General features: G+C 42.8%; 1 protein-coding gene across 13 annotated transcripts in view; it reads right to left on the bottom strand.

Moving 5' to 3' along the window:
* Sgms1 (sphingomyelin synthase 1) overlaps positions 1 to 15406 on the bottom strand; it is a 277830-nt gene that overhangs the window by 84746 nt on the left and 177678 nt on the right. For 8 of the 13 annotated variants that reach the window (XM_052760579.1, XM_052760585.1, XM_052760578.1 and 5 more), the window contains one exon: positions 11754 to 11835. The exons of the other annotated variants lie outside the window; for them this stretch is intronic. The gene's annotated coding sequence lies outside the window, so the exon portion shown is untranslated. The remainder of the gene's footprint in view (positions 1 to 11753; positions 11836 to 15406) is intronic. 13 annotated transcript variants of the gene reach the window in all.

Genomic DNA, 15406 nt, shown 5'->3' with positions numbered 1-15406 from the left:
GCCCGCGCGCCTCAGGCTGCACAGGGTTTTTGGAATGCAGGGCGTGGCTCTCTGCTACAGCTAAAGAAGTGAGTCAGCCCCTGTGCAATCCTAACCAATAAGCGCGTTCACTGTTGGTTAAGGCGGAACTTTCCTGTCTTGATTTAGGTCGAGTTTAGCAGCCTTTCAGGTTCCCACTCCAGTTTAAGCTTTTAAGAACTTTAAAACTTCTAAAGTTTGTGAAACTTTTCTGAAGCCAGGCCTGATCATGTTATAATAACCAGTGGAAGTCCTTGGGTTTCTGCCTTAAGACTTCCTGAGATGAGGCTGTAATGGGTGCAAAGCGCTCTGAGTCCTCCATCAAAGCAGGCTGAGAGCTGACCTGCAATTTAATGATCTGCAATGAGCCTGGAATGTACCCATCTAACAGAGGTGGCCAGATTATAGTGACCCTACATGCAAGACACTTAGCACAGTGCTCCACAGAGTAGGTACTCAGAAATGCCAAGTCCTGAATCCTGAATTCCACTACTGTAGACAGTCATAGACTGAGCAGGGCCTGGTGACACAGACCTGTAATCCCAGTTAATCCAGAGGCTGAAACAGGATACCTGCCTGGGAAATTTAGGGAGACTCTGACCCATACTTTTAAAGAGCTTTTGTTTGTTTGTTTGTTTGTTTTTAAGGGGTGGCGAGGGCTGGATGTTAGCTGTGTGAGGAAGTTCTAGTTTAACATATACAGGTGCAAGGTTCCATCCCCTAAACTGCAAAGGAAAATTTTTAAATGATAAACTGGCCTTTGATTTAAAAAAATTTTTTTATGCTAAAAACACACAGAGAATTTCAGAGCTGGAATACTTGGTGTTGTATGGTCTGCCTCTCTTAAGTCATGAGAAACTTAGGCTTATGGTTTACGTTTCTTGGATTTGATATTATTATATAATTGAAAGGAAGGGATTACTAGCAAAATAAAGAATCTTAACGGAGTGATTTTATTTAGGAGAAAATTAAATATACTTAAAAAAGCAAGAATAAATTTTAAAAAGTTCTATATAGACACAGTGGCTTAAACATCATATTTTAATGAAAAGAAAACACTTAAAAGAAACTTGTAAGAGTTGAAATTTGGCAAATTAGAGGAGACTTCAGAACTCTTAAATCCTGGGGTACTGATCTATTAAAACATGAATTGATCACTAGTAATGATGGAGTTTCTGACAGGAAGAAAGATTATTTTTATTGGTTATTTCTCCCTCGTGTGTGTGTGTGTGTGTGTGTGTGTGTGTGTGTGTGTGTGTTATGTGCATACACACAAGCACATGCATAGCTGTATGTATGTTTATGCTTAGAGGCCAGAGGAAAATCTTGGGTGTCTTTCCTCAGGTACATTCAATTTTAGTTTTTTGTTGTTTTTGTTGTTGTTGTTGTTGTTGTTGTTGTTTTGGGGTTTTTTTTGTGTGTGTGTTTTTGACGCAAGGTTGGCTTGGCATTCCCCAATCAGGCTGAAGCCCCAGAGATCTGTGTCTTCTCTTCCACAATGCTGTGATTATAAGTATGTACCACCATGCCCAGCTTTCCCATCTACGTATTTATTTACTGGGGAGTAGGGGGTACTACAGTGCCTTGTGGAGGTCAGAGGACAACTAACGGGAGTCAGTTCTCTTTTTCCACCCTGTGGGTTCCAGGGATCAAATTCAGGCTTATCAGCCTTGGCGTCTACCAGCCCTTATTCAAGCCGTCTTGACAGCTCAAGCCTGGTGTGGGGCTTTTTCACATGGGCTCTAGGGGTTTTTTGTTTGTTTTTGTTTTTGTTTTTTTTCCGAGACAGGGTTTCTCCATGTAGTTTTGGTGCCTGTCCTGGATCTCGTTCTGTAGACCAGGGTGGCCTCGAACTCACAGAGATCTGCCTGGTTCTGCCTCCCAAGTGCTGGGATTAAAGGTGTGTGCTACCACCACCTGGCGGGCTCTAGGGTTTTAACTCGGGTCCTCATGGTTAAACAGCCAACGCAGCAAGCGCTGTAGGCTGAGCCGTTTCCTCAGAGCACCTTGTGTTTCCTTAGAACCAGTCATCCCACTGGCCAAGATTTCTTCAAATGTCCTCTAGCCAACAAGACCTGAAGTGAGAGTGGGGCCGTCCTAAAATATTGTTCTTTCCTATGAGGCAACGGGAGAAAGCAGAAAGAACACTGCACCATGAAGCCAGAGTGCCCTTCCCAGTCTAGGCTCTGCCAGTAACCGACCACAACAAACAATTTCATCTCTCCGAGGTTCTCTGCCAGCTCTTCCACTAGGAAGAACAAATGGGATGGGAAAACAAATGGTCCAAGGCGGCAGAAGCAAGATGTATCTAGCAACAGGTACCCAGCACATGAAGGAGCCTGATCGTGAACTTCTCCCATACTCCCCATAAGGCTAACACTTCACTCACAAACCCTCAAAGCTAATTTCTTGAAGCCTCCGTGCTCCATCTCCATCTCTGGGCAACTGACTATCAACAGGTGTGACAGGAAGGCTTCCTTTTATGACTGTACCATTTCCGCCATTCATGGTTCAAACATTGGTCCCTTGTGCCAGTCACTGAGGTTGGATGCTGTCCAACTGCTATTTCAGCTGAAGGCCCCTCCCTCTTGGCCTCCAGACACATCAGTCCCATCACATGATATATGTCAAAGTTCAGCACCTTTCCTCTCTCGGTCACTGAGCTTAGAGGAGATCAAAAGGAAAACAGTCTCCTAAAGGCAACTTCTCAAATGTTCAAGTTCAGATGGATTTTTAAAAGCAGTGATTTTTTTTTATTTAGAAAACTACTGCTATTTATTATACCTTGTGGACTATGTTGGTTGCATATTATATACTGGTATATTATATACTAGGTAATATGTTGGTTGCTATATCAAGCTTTACGTTCAGAGAAGGTGCTCCACCCAGGAAGAAGGAAACCTTCCTGAATGTCATCAGCTGCAATTAAAACTCAAAGCACTTAAAGACATTTCTCACAGTCTTCATGTACCAGAAACAAGGCCACCATTATTGATATAGTTACAGTACTCTCACAAGGGGAAGGGGTTAAATATTTCCAGGTCTTTGTTACCTACAGTGACAGCACAAAGCTTCTCAATATACAGTTATGAAAAAACAAAAACAGATGAACCCACAGGCCTGGAGGTATACCCTTCAGCCCTTTAGAAGCCGGCTTCTGCTCCATGGAGCCCAGTCTTTAAACTACACTGCTGAAGAACCCACTGACTCTATTCGTGGCTTTCCCATGGGCACTGAGCACATAGTCACCTCCACATCTGTCCCACACTGGCCTTGCTGTCTAATGACTTCCTCATATCATTTTACTTCCCCTATTCCAGACCCACTCAGGACTTCCTTCTAGAACTCACTCACTCGCCCAAGCCCTGAAGATCACTCCTGTCCTTTTTCCTTCCTCAAAGGGAAGAGACCTCATTCATTCATGCCTCCCTTCTCTGTGAGCTCTCTACCCTCTCTCCTACCAGGTAAGACTGCAGCTGAGACAAGCAATGTATTTCAGAGCCCTATATGTCCCTCAGGCCCAAGCAGATCCTAAATAGTCATTGTTATTGCTCTAACGCTGCCCAAGTCATAGAACAACCTCAACAGTGAAGAGAAAACCTGGGCTGATGCATCAAGAATAAACAACTATTATCGTTTTTGAAATCAGTTGGCAAGCAGAAGCCAAGCATCAGATGTGTTTCTCCGATCTTTATGACACATTCCACCAACACAGAAGGCTTCTCAGGAAGCAAATCTAGCACTTCCTGAAAGGACGGAAGTTTACACAACACTGTGCGGCATCAAATCTCAGTTCCCCAAACACTAGCCCACTGGAGAGTGGTGGTCAGTTGGTCTAGCTTCCTTCAAGTAAGGAACATATACATGTTTGATAATTTGCCAAAGCACTCATTTCTTCTTTCATATAAATCTCTCAATGTATGTGTTATAGGCACAAATACCTCTGTTTACCTAACTTTAATAATGACTTCAATAATAAAGCACAGTACCAAAGCACAGTTCAAGACAACTGTATTCTTTCTCTCTTACACACACACACACACACACACACACACACACACACACACACACACATGTTGTAGAATAATCTTTGTGTATACTATGAAGATGTGTCACCGTTATTGGTTTAATAAAAAGCTGAATGGCCAATAGCTAGGCAGGATCTCCAGGCACAGAGGACGCTGAAAAGAAGGGTGGAAACGCAAGGAGTCACCAGCCAGACGGAGAAGGAGTAAGACATGCAGGAGGACAGGTAAATGCCACAAGTCACATGGCAACATGTAGATGAGTAGAATGGGTTAATTTAATGGGTTGTAAGAGCTAGTTAGAAACAAGCCTAAGCTATCAGCTGAGCTTTCATAATTAATAAGAAATCTCTGTGTCATGATTTGGCAGCTGGAAGGAAGGACAGAAAAATCCACCTACACACACACACACACCATGATAGGGGTACATTTGTTTGGATGGCCTAATCAAAAGTCATGTGACGTTTGCATTAGATCAAGCACCTAGAGTCATTGCCACACATATACCCACACACCCACAGTCACTAGTTTAATTAGTGTCAATACATGTCTGCTTTTATGGCAGGTAGAAATAAACTACCACTCTTCTCAAAAAGCTACGTCAGAAACCAGCCACCCTATTATCTAATTAAATGCTTCACAGCTGTTATCTGTGACAAAGGGCACTGGTAAACATCCCAAATATAAACAACCAAGAGAGGCAGTCAGTCAGCATTCTTTAGCCTGTGTGTAACAGAAATGGCTCCTGAAGCAGCGGAGGCCAGGCAGCAAGACGGGGTGAACTGAATGAAGATTATAGGCACCAGGGATGCCTGACATGGCTTCACTGGACCTTAGGATCCAATCCCAGTGAACGAACTCTTCAGGGACAAGAAATCCTCTGACGCTTACCTTCTACTCAGTTCCCAGCACTGCCACTATGAGCGACTGTTTCATGTTTTAGAGTTGTAATTTTTAAAACTCTCAACAAGACTTACACCATCTAGTCAGGGCCATGTATCTATGATGCCCTGGTCTACAAGAGAACCATCTAGTTAGATTGGTGGGGGGAGTAAATTCCATCAGAAGAAAATGGGTTCACTTCCTAGATAATAAATAACAACGCCTAGCATGAAATTCCACTCTATGCCTAATGTGGAGGATGAACCAAGTATTCCTCCACTTGGGTATAAACTGCATTCTAGACGTTCACTAAAGGTTAAAGTCAGTGAACTTTTGCCTAGCCATCGAGTCCCTGTCACTGGAGACATGTCTAGAGTGTAGATGATGGCATCTCCAGGCCATCCTAAATAGCCCATTTAACTCAGAACTGATTTGAAATTTGACATCAATAATATTTCTAATACCACACTCAGACTTCATTCAAAACATGGAAAATGCATCTGGAATTCTATCTATGATTTAATTCATTTACGGCTGGCGTACCTGGTCATGGCAGTGACTTCCATTATTTTATATATGCTCTATTTATAACACCGCAAGACAGTTTGTAACATCTGAAAAATCGAGGACTTACAAACAGTACCCTCACAAAAAAGAAAACACCACCTATATTAAACCACCAGTCTAAAGTATTTTAGTAGAAAGTTTAAAAATTTTTAAATAATGCTGGCTTGGGGAAGACTGTCAGGTCTGCCATCATAAACATAATGGCTATAGTCAGTAGTATAAACTGTCCCACACTTAATTTTTTTTCACTGATCATTTAGTATTGAATACATTCAAAAGGATGCATTTAAGGTACCTGTTACGGCACATAATAATACAATCAACACCCATACAGCCATCACACTATTCGACGAGGAACCTGACAGCTGTGTGCTCCTCTTCCTGACTGAGGTGGAAATGGTTTCGTTTCATAGTTGTGTTCTCAAAGACTTAGAAGATGTTGGTCTAAGAAGTGCCTTTCTTAATAAAGCAGAGAGTGGAGGAGGCTCCTGTCTGTACCTCTCAGTACCCGGGAGGCAGATAAACTGAAAGCCAGCTTAGGCTACATAGTAAAACATGGTCTCAAAAAACTAAAATAAGGGGGCTAGAGAGATGGCTTAGCTGGTACAAGCACTTATTGCTCTCACAGAAGAGTTACATTCCCAGCACCCACATCAGGTGCCTCACAACTGCCTTGAATTCTGGCTCCTTTTCTAGCTTCCAGAAGTATACACTCACATGCACAAACCCATACACGGCACACACATATTCACATATAATTAGAAATAAAAATAAAATCTGCAAAATAGCCAAAAGGTGCAAACAGATAAATAAGTACTCTGTGCCTTCTGAAAATACAACCCAGAGGCGATCAGAAATGATGGAACATAAAATTGCTGTGCTGGCTAGTTTTATGTCAACTTGACACAAGCTAGAGTTATCTGAATGGAGGGAATCTTAATTGAGAAAATGTTTCCATAAGATTAGTGATTGATGGAGGAGGGCCCAGCCCACTGTGGGTGGTGCCTTCCCTGGGCTGGTGGTCTGGGTTCTATAAGAAAGCAGGCTGAGCAAGCCATGAGGAGCACGCTAGTAAGCAAAGCTCCTCCATGGTCTCCACATCAGCTCCTGCCTCCAGGATCCTGTCCTGCTTGATTTTCTGTCCTGGCTTCCTCCAATGATGGACTATGATCTGGAAGTGTAAGCCAAATAAACCCTTTCCTCCCTAACTTCCTTTTGGTCATGATACTCCATTGCAGCAACAGACATCCTAACTAAGGCAACTGCTGAATTCAGTCCTGAAGAAACCGGAACCTAAATAGTACCCTGCCAAACACAGAGACTACTAGAAGACAAGTCTATGGTTCCTCCGGGGTTTGCTCCATGGACCTAGCCAGGACTAGTTACTGGGATACTAAAGTACACCAAATCTCCTTGACGCAGTATCAGGTCATGAGATGTGTGCCTGGAGAGGTCAACTCCAAATGACCCTAATTAAGGTCTTATTAAACCAAGACCAACTGGTTGTCTCGTGACATAAAACGACAAAGGAAAGGTGTGCCTCAAGGAACAATAATGGACTCTAATCCACACATCAGCCATCATGGAAGAGTGAGCCAATGGCCAGAGGAAAAAAGAGAAATCAAAGAAAACAATCCACCAGGGAAGGGCTTAATTCTGTTGCAACTATATGTTGACTCATTTATATGACAGGAGACATAAATTAACATGTCATCTGTGAAATTAAAGGACTTCTATGTGAAAGGAAAAGCATGTGCACAAGTCAGTGAATGAGTCAGGGCAATCTGTTGATGTGAAAAACTACACATTGGAGAAGGGCAGCTTAACATCTAGAGCATGGTAAATAAGATCATAATACATGCTGAGGAAGAGGGTCATTAGTTGGGCTAACGGAAAGCAAGGGCACCTGAAATCAGGGGCCAGCACACGGAAAAGTGCAGCCGTCTCAACACAGTTCACAAAGTACTGAAGTTGTCTGGGGGTGCAGGACACTGCCTGCTTCTTTATGGATGGGTAGCATATGTGTCACAGTCTGGGATCCCAGAAGCTGGCCCCACGGCTCAGAATACTCTACACCTTGACTCTGACAACGTTAGACACATGCTTAAAGAAAAAAGGAAGGTCCATCTTGATCAGTCCTACACCTCCTATCTAAATGCCTCTTTTGAGCTGGTAATAGCTAAAGAAGGCTGACATGTTCAATAGGGGCAAGACTACAGCAGAACTGCTGGCCGAGAGGGCACGGCCTCAAGAAGCAAACTAGGGCACCTCGCTCTAAAAAGCAGCTCCCCTATTTCCGTGAGACTTCATGCCAATCACGTGAATCTCCAGACACCATCTCACTATTTCTTCCTCACTATCATTGTGATTTACCCAAGGCCCCAGTGGCACCTGAACTAGTATTTCAAAGATGAGTTTTTAATTGAGTAATTTTCACATTTTCACAATTCTTTCCAATCAGCAATGCTAACTCTCATAGTTTAGGTTGAGACGCTAATTAGCAAATGCTCTACTCAAATGTTCTCTGCCTCTGAAAACCCGCCCTAATCCAGCACACGCCTCTTGACACCTGGGTAATTAATCTCTTTCTTTTGTGCTCTGCACATTGCATATATCTTTTATAAAATCTACTACTTTCTATTGAAATGCTTATTGTCTTTGTTAAGGCCTCACTGACCCTTGAAGTGGAATTAGCATGTTTTATTTGTACTGAAATTTACCCCCAACCATGAGAGCAGGTGCCCAGAGAAGTGCTGCAAGCTGATCTGAACATACCACTAAGCTGCAGCACAGACTCAGTAGGAGACTACACACACCGAGTGGATCTGACCAGAATTATAGTGATACTTGGGGTATTCAGAAACCAAAGAGATTATTTATTGTCCTGGGAGATAATAAAACAAATTAAGTGCTTATCTGTGAAATACTTCATTCATTCATTGTTACCCCCATGATTACTTTCTGTTACAAAGACCCTCAATCCTGAGGAAGGCCCAGGGTCAGGTGATTCATAATCCAAGGACGTCTCTCTGGTCTGAACCATAAGCTTCCACATGAAATAGACAAGAATGAATTTTGTAGTAATTCAATAATCTCCAGATTCACTGTGAACTATAAATATCTTTTAGGAGGAAATAAGAGAAATGAATGTTTTAAGATTATATAAATCGGATTCAGGGAATTAACACAAATGAATGCTTTGAAATATCCCAGGTTTTTTCTTTCTTTCTTTCTTTATGACTTAATAACAAGTATTTGAGTGCTAGGTGGTGGAGATTTAAAATAAAGACAACCACCATGATCTCCGCGCCGTTACTTAGCAATTCCAGGCTTCAATTATTCCCTTCTAAAGGGCAAGTGAGAAAAACTGAAAAAGAAAGTGCTTCTAGAAGAAACGCTGAGCCATGTGATCCAGATGATCTAAGCCTGCCCTTTTCTCTACTTTTCTCCCTATGATTCCGTAATCGAGCCAAGGTGAGCGTTAAGTCTTTCAGAGTTGGCTCTCTGCAAGCAATTTACTTTCCACTAAAACTTAATTTATGAATCAAAAGTAAAAGTAAAACCGCATGTAGTATATGGAGGTACTCCAAGAGTGACCCTGGAGGTGTCACCAACCGAGGAGTTCAGATGGAGAGATGACAGGGAGGAGACAGAAGGAAGTAGAAAGCAGCTGGGATCTGTCTCCAAGCCTTGTCACCAAGCAGCCAGAAGACACAAGAGATGCCAGGAATCAGCCACAAAGCTGAGCTCACAGTTCCATAATGCCAGCGGGACCCCTGAGGACAGAGACTTAAGTTCAAAATTGGTCTTGGCATTTACCTTCCATCCCAGAAGTCACATGGTCACGAGATTGTGGATTTTACCAAATGTTTTTGTCTTAAGCCAAAGCGAAGTGCTCCCATCACACAGCCACGACAGGGAACTGCAGAACAGGGCTCTGATGTACCTTCACAATAGGAGTCTGCCATACCGGTATGGTGGAGCCAGCTTGCACCACGGCACTACAGCAGACTGCTAATTTCTCAGGGTCAATGGCAAGTTGGTCACAGTAATAATTAAACTAGAGGAACTTGGGCTGGAGAGATAGCTCAGTTGATAAGAACACTTATGCTCTTGCAGAGAACTTGAGCTTGTTCCCAGTGTCCCCATCAGGCAGCTCACACCTGCCTGTAATTCCAGATCCAGGGGATCCAATACCCCACCCCTCCGTGGCCACACACAGAGACACACATCCATACAGGTAAGTAAAAATAAAATAAAAATTTAAAAAATTATAGAAACTTGAAAATTTTTAAATTATACCCAAAATAAAGGTAATAAACACTCAAAATTAATTACCTCCTGATTATTTTGCCATTAGCTAGGCTCCTGATGCTGGTTGCAACGACCCCATCTAATTCATAGAAAACCATATAATGGAGTGCATATCACTTTCAAACCTGCCTTTGGTGACTTCTATAGGACAGGCTGAAATCAAGTATAACAGAAGTGTTTACACCCCCAGGAACCTGCTGGCATTGGAATCCCTCCTGGCAGAACCACAGTGCTGAGACTTACCAGACTTCACCACCTGAAATATTTATCAACATCCTTTCACAGGGCTGCCATGTTTGAGCTGGCCCATCTTTTGAGTCAGAATAAAGGCTTATAAATTGCAAATCACAATACAAAGTATACAGAGAGAAAGCACCTGCATTTATTGTGACCCTGTAATGCCCAAGGAAGTCCTATGGACAGTCTTTCATGTCGTAATAGGGATTGTCAAGTCCAATACACAGATGAATCTGAACGGCACAAGAGCAAGTGAGGCCTAGAAATGCCTGACTAAATATATCTGAATTTTCCACTATAACATGCAGTGATAACATTACCAGCATTATTATCACAGTGCCCTGGAAATTGGCCAGATGCAACTGTCAGATAACTAACAACTGTTCAGAGATACAATAGTGTGTAACGATTTTTCTTTTCTTTTCTTTTTGGTTTTTCGAGACAGTTTCTCTGTGTAACTTTGTGCCTTTCCTGGAACTCACTTTGTAGACCAGGCTGGCCTCGAACTCAAAGAGATCTGCCTGCCTCTGCCTCCCGAGTGCTGGGATTAAAGGCCACGATTTCTTCCAAGGCTCATTGAGACCCAGAAAGATGTGAAGGAGGCTCTTTAAGACTTAGGGTTCTAGAGGGAAGCTCATTTAGACTCAGGAAATAAACAACTCAGAAGTCCCCAGGAGTTCTGGAAATGGACCAGATACACTAAATTGAATAAGCAGCCAGGGCTGCTGAGGAGACCCAGGCTAATAGAGCTGCCTGGACAAGACACTGACCTGCCTGCAAAGTCATGCAGGGAGCTCCAGGATTCCAGCTTTTGTGAATCATGGACCACGCTGGGGTGAGAGTTCACTGGTGCAGCTGCCTTTGACTCCTCCCTGCTCCCCGTAAGTAACTCCTCAACCACACTCCCGCAAGGAACTCCAGTCCATGCATTGGTGCACCAAGTGGGACTTAGGTCTGTAAGGTCTGCCGTTGGTGTCCTACCAAGGGTGAGTAGATGGTCATGCCACATCTCTCCAGGGATAGTGTCACAGACACAGAGGGAAGAGTTGTGGACAACGGAGTGAATTTTACTCAGTCAGCAATTTTGTTCATAATTACTTCTAATACCCAAAGAGCTACCTAAAGAAGTGGACTCCAGGGGTCCCTGAAAGCAAGACCATCTGCGCTTTTCAGGGACCACTCCTAGTTTAACTGCTGACAAGGAATTCTCCTGTCATCTGCCACTCTTGTTCTGTCCATCGGAACTGATGCGCTCAACTAAAAATGATGTGTCCTACTAAGAAAGACTCATGCAATATCAAACCTTCTCACGGGTTAGCATCACGCCCTGAGGTGTCCAGATTACTTTAAACTTTTCTTAATCCTTATTTTAATGTTATGTGTGCGGGTGTTGTGCCTGCATGTATGGCTGTGCACTGTGTCACTGTGCAGTGACTCAGAGGCCAGCAGAAAATGCTCAGATCTCCTGGAACTGGAGTTACAGCCAGTGATGAGCTGCCCTGTGGGTGCTGGGAATTGAACCCAAGACCATTGGAACAGCAGCCAGTGCTCTCAACCGCTGAGCTACCTCTCCACCTGATACTTTTTGAAACATTTTCGGTTTTTACACATTTATGTCACTTGACTGTACTGTCCTTTTGCCATGACTTCTTAAAAATGATTCATCCAGACATTGAAAGAACTCCAAAGAGCTAACAAAAATTTACTTACGGATTATTTTGAAAAGATTCTTGTCATCTTGGCTTCCTGTGAGATACTAGCTTCTCCCAGTGTTCCAGTACATTTCCATCACCTGTTACCAGGAGAAGACATCTCATTCGTTGTACAGCCTTTACTAATAACATCTATGAAACATACCACAGAGATAACAATAAAAATCACAAAAACCCCAATGGTCCAAAATTCTACCACTTACTAGCCACAGGCCCTTGGGAAAATAATTCCTCTCTCTCTGAGTCTCCATTTCTTCATTTCTAAAGGAGCATCAAATATCCCCTACTATCTGTGTAGTAGTGACGGCTAAGTAAGCTAAAGGACATGGTCAGCATCCTTTGATCCAACAAAGGTGTTGTCCTAGCAACAGGGATATCCAACACTTAATGATTACAACTTCTTTATTGCCCATATGTTGAGCTCATCAAATACTGGTGATCTACACGTGTTCATCCAATAATGGAACACGCCCAGCAAAGTGCTTGCCTTTTGTAAAGAGGAAGTCATTCAGAACAGTATTTCACCTCAGTTTTTAATCTTGTAACAGGTAGGGCCCACAAACTAAGATCAGGGCTTTTGTGTTCTTCTTTTCACATAGGGCCGTAATAGAAACACACCCCCATCCCCTGAAGAACGAAACTACTGGTCACTTTCTGTGAAGAGCATGTGGCTCCAGGTAGACGACACTGTCGGAACAGCACGTGAGTTCCTCTCCTAATCAAAGCCCTAACTCAGCAAAGAGAGCAGACAGCAGTGATGGCATGGCTCCATCATACAGTGCTGCAAGTCACCTGAAGGAAAGACAGAGGCTTCGAGTTACCCGAGCCAGAGGGAGGGGCGGGTGGACCAAGAAGGGAGGGGAGGGAAGAAATGCCACGTAAATCCAGGGTCAGAAAGAACTGGCCAGCAGCAATAAAACTGGGGAAGGACCTCCCTTTAGAAAAGAAAACTGAAGACCCAACACAGAGAAGGTTGCTCATTGGCCAGCTATGGCTTTATATGGCTGGCCACTTTGCAAGGAAGCTTTTAAAAGGATGAAAAATGCTGTGCAATTTGATATAGGTTTAAATTAGTAGGTGTGAAGAACACCTAGCTACCGAACAACAGTGTAATCTTCGCCAAATGGTTTACTCCATCTAAGGCTCAGTTTCCAGGGCTGTAAAATGAGAACAGTAATGCCTACAGTCCAGAGCAGTCACACAGAGATGAGCGTGTAGACCCTTCATACAAGGTGTCCTCAAAGGAAAATCCCAACTAGCATGTTACTAGTGATTACAGTAGAGACTATTAAATTCCTTGTTATAAAAGGCACTAATAGTATGCAATCCAGTAAATTCATAGACTTTGGAAAGAGGTTTAAACCCTACTTCTGACAGTAACACAAACTTTCCTAACATTTATTTTTCAAATTGATATTATGTTTCCAATTGTTAAAAATCAAAATATAATTATATCAGTTCCCTCTTCCCTCTGCCCCTTCAAACTCTCAAATACCCTCCTAATTCCTCTCAAATTCATGGCCTCTTTTCTTTAATTATTGGTTATAAATACAACCTGCTGAATCTGTTTAGTGTAGTTTGTATGTAAACAATTTCAGGGCTGACCACTGGGTTTTGGATAACCAAATGGGGAGCCCATTGCTCGGGATGATACATTCTCCCTCTCTATACAGTCATTATTTTCTCATAGATTTTCCCTTCCATATTAGCATATATGTTGCTGTTGTCCTTCTTCAGGTCTTGTTTAGGCAGCCATATTATTGAGGTGGTAATGCACACCTTTAATCCCAGCACTCAGAACGCTGAGGCTGCTGGATTTGATTCTTTTTCGTCGTTACTAGGAGACACATTTCTATCATAATGGAGTGTTAAACGGAAACTGGCACCTCCTCTAGCAGCCTTTCCTGACATCAGCCAACAGAAAGCACTGTGCATCTGCTGATGTTGTATCAGTACTGGGTTCCTTCTATGGTGATGGACTCTGGACTGGAGAAAATGACTCATTTCCATCAGAGGCACTGAACTGTTGTGAACTCCACTGGCATCTGCTGAACTCGAGGGCCATGCTCAATGAGCATGGCAGCCCATCTCCCTCAGCACCACATTACAGTTTTATTGAGGACAGTGTGGATAAGACCATGGCAACTTTGAAGCAGAAGTATTAAAATTCTCTATCTACAGAAGGTATCATTGATGCCTCTGTATGCCTCTAAATGGCCCCTTTGACACTCCTTCCAATAATACAGACAGCTTTTATTTTCAGAACCTCTGTGGACAAAGTCCATAAGGACATCTGTCTCCTTTGAGCACAGTCACCAATGATGCATGTGGCAAACACACTGTATTTGCTATTATGGGAAATATTTCAATAAATTAGTTACACGGATTAAAATCATGATCAAGGATGGTAATGTGCCACTGCTATGGTTAGCTGTTCCAAATCATTAAAAGTGACATCAACAACTAATGAACCACCCATTCATGCTGCCAAGTACTGGAAGCAGGGGAGGGGATTTCAGAGTCTTAAGGATTGTAGTGCTTTGAATGAAAATGGCTCCCATGGATGGGCTCATGGCCTTATTGAAGCAAGTGTATCACCTGGAGTTGGCTCTGAGGTTTCAGATGCTCAAGCCAGGCCCAGTGTCACTCTCTCCCCCTGCTGCCTTCAGATGCAGATGAAGAACTCTCAGCTACTTCTCCAGCATCATGTTTGCCTGCATGCTGCCACGCTTCCCACCATGATGACAATGTTTTCCTTTGTAAGAGTTGCCATGGTCATAGTGTCTCTTCACAGCAACAGAAACCCTAACTAAGATGGAAATTCATACCAAGGATTGGGGTTCCTCGACAACCGGCCAGACCATGCTTTTGTTTGGAGGAATAAGGAACACTTTGGGACTTTGAACTAGAAAAGCAATTGATTACTTTAAGTAGGCCTTAATGGGCTATACAATTAAGAACATGGAACACAGGGGTGGTGAGGGTGATCAGAACTGTTGGGAGTCCAGCTCAAGAGGTTTCAGAGGACAAGAATATTATTAATATGTGGCCTAAAGATCTATCTTGTGAAATTTTGGTGAAGAATATGTCTGCTTTCTGCCCTTATTAAAAAAAAAAATCTGCCTGAGGCTAAATTGAAGAGTTATGGATTAACAGCTTTGGCAGAGGACATTTCTAAACAACCTAGCATTGATTGTGTTGTGTGACCATTAGTGGCCAGACTTATACAGAGCTATAATGAAAAGGAGTAAGCTGAGAAAGGGAAAAATACAAAATGTACAAAAATACAAAAATGGAAGAGAAAAGGAGTACCAGGAAGTGTAAAGAGATTAAAGAAAAGCCTGATGCTAAGTGGAATAAAGGGAGCGGTGACCTCAGAGAAAGACCCCACCCAGCTAAGCTTCCAAATTGTGAAAAGGAATTAAAGAAAAGTGAAAAAGAATTAAAGAAGAACTTAGGGCCAGACATGGTGATGCACACCTTTAATCCCAGCACTCAAAAAGCTGAGGCTGCTGGATTTCTGAGTAGAAGGCTAGCCTGGTCTACAGAGTGAGTTCCAGGACAGTCAAGCTTAGGCAGCAAAGGAAACCACTGAAAACAGAAAGCTGTTGAAAATGTATTTGAACAAGCGGTCATGTTCCAGTCCCAGCA

This window comes from Peromyscus californicus, unplaced genomic scaffold (genome assembly GCF_007827085.1).
Source record: "Peromyscus californicus insignis strain IS unplaced genomic scaffold, ASM782708v3 Scaffold_4__1_contigs__length_199733344, whole genome shotgun sequence".
NCBI classification, from domain to species: Eukaryota; Metazoa; Chordata; class Mammalia; order Rodentia; family Cricetidae; genus Peromyscus; species Peromyscus californicus.
This window is presented reverse-complemented; position numbering and strand designations above follow the sequence as displayed.